Consider the following 2,500-nt stretch of genomic DNA (forward strand, 5'->3'; position numbering starts at 1 on the left):
GCAGCAGCTTATTTCTCGACCTTTTGCTCGACCTTGACCATGACTTTTGTCTTTAACGTTTATTAATTGGCATGTATTTTCATACACTCAACTATGAACCAAGTTTGAAGTCTCTGGAAGGAGGAAGTTGTGTTTTCGCCCCTGTTTGTGTTTTTATTTCTGTGTGTGTTTACTTGTTTGTGAACAGCTTCCTTGCCACAATTTTAATCGCAATGAAACTTGCAGGGATTAACTGTTATTTAAAAAGCCGGAGGGATTAAATTTTGGAAGGTTAAGGTCAAAGGTCCCAGTCAAGCAAAATGTCCAATTCCCATAACCAGACATAAGTTTGCACATCACTGTCACACAAACTTCAAACTTGGTTCATAATTAAGTGTATGAAAATCCAAGCCAGTTAATACGTGTTAAGGTCAAAAGGTCAAGGTCAAGGTCAAGGCCAAGCAAAAGGTCAAGAAATAAGCCGCCGCGGTGGAGGTCTGCGCTTACGGAGTGCCCCTCTAGTTTATATATATCTATTATGCAATGAATTTAGCCAGCTGTAATTAGGTGGGGTGAGGGAGTAGTCATACCCTGGTGACAGTGGGTACCCCAAAAGGAAAGGGCGAGGGGTTGGGAAGGATTGAATGTGTGTGCATGTCTATCTAAATAACTAGCAGTTATTTTTGACGGGTCGCATACACTACTACTAATATATAAACCCATATGAAAAATAAAGACAGTTTATTTATAAAAAAAACAAGATAATTCAAATAGAATAGAATAGATAGAGAGCAATGCGAGTCCTTGTAAATTGAGAGAGATAATGTCTCTCTTGATGGATGACCTGGGAACTCGACACTTGCTTGCAGTGTGCCCAAAAGTTTTGCTCTTGACAGCAACAAATGAGTGTTCTGCGGGACAGTAAAACACTGGGCGAAGAAAACATTGTAGGCGCATCTTTCGCAAATAACTGAGTCTCTCTCTCTCTCTCTCTCTCTCTCTCTCTCTCTCTCTCTCTCTCTCTCTCTCTCTCTCTCTCTCTCTCTCTGATAACACTCAACACATTTATATATTCATCTATCTATCTTTCTATCTATATGTAAATATATATATGCATATATATATATGCATATATATACATATATACATACACATACGTTATATATATATATATATATATACATGTATACAAATATATATATATATATATATATATATATATATCTATATATATATATATATATATATATACATGTATACAAATATATACATATATATATATATATATATATATATATATATATATATATATACATACATGTATATAAATATATATACACAAATATACATATATATATATATATATATATGTATTTATATGGGGTATATATATATATATATATATATATACATATATATAGATATATATATATACATATATATATATATATATATATATATATATTATATATATATATATATATATATATATATATATTTATATTATGCATCAGAATCTTTGGGCCTTCCTAAAGCCTTGGAGCATAAGCTGGTAGCAACTCTCAGAGTCTATGGAAAGAATAATGATGGGAATAACACTAAGCGAAAGAAAAAGAGCAACATGGATACGAGAGTGAGGTAAAGTTCATGGGCAGGACATATATTGAGAATGACAGACATTAGATGGACATTAAAAATAACAGAATTGGTCCCTAGAGATTGTAAAAGAAGCAGGGGAAGGAAGAGAAGACCACGGATTGACGAACTAAGAAAATATGCGGGCGTGGACTAGCATAAAAAGGCCATAAACAGACGCAAGTGGAAGGACATGTCTGAGGCCTTTGTTCTGCAGTGGACTAGTAATGATGATGATGATGATGATGATGATGACAACATATGGGGTACTGTAAATACAGTAATTTCTAGTCCACTGCAGAACGAAGGCCTCAGACATTTCCTTATTCGTGACTGGGGTTTGTCCAGTTCTCATACACACGCTGGCTACTGCGGATCGTTGATGGTGGGAGACTTTAGACTGATCGCTCACAGCTAACCAACTTAGTATGGATGGCCATGACTAGTACAGCTTTCCTGATTATGGCAAAATCACAAACCATTTCACCACCAATTTGCAATTTAGGAATCGTTCCTCAAATAAGCAATAAATAAATAAATAAATAAATAAATAAATAAATAAATAATGTCATATGACATTAGTGTAAACGTGTCTGACTCGTTGTCGTCTGCTATCATTCCCACCGTTATACCTACATTAAAGGGTCGGTTGCCCGAGTGTAGCATTAGGCAAGATTAATAATTTGGCGAAGGTTTTACGATCGCATGCCCCTGCAGTCACCAACAAGTTATTGCCTGTGGGCCTACCCTTTGACTTAATAGTCAAACTGCAAGGTAAAAGTTTCCCCAATTACTGACAGTAGGTCTAGTCTCCTGCTAGAAAGAAAGACTGCGAGGCAGCAGCTGTCCTTTCAGTCGCTTTCTACGACACGCAGGACGTAAGGTG

The sequence above is a fragment of the Palaemon carinicauda genome, chromosome 28 (genome assembly GCF_036898095.1).
Source record: "Palaemon carinicauda isolate YSFRI2023 chromosome 28, ASM3689809v2, whole genome shotgun sequence".
Classification (NCBI taxonomy): domain Eukaryota; kingdom Metazoa; phylum Arthropoda; class Malacostraca; order Decapoda; family Palaemonidae; genus Palaemon; species Palaemon carinicauda.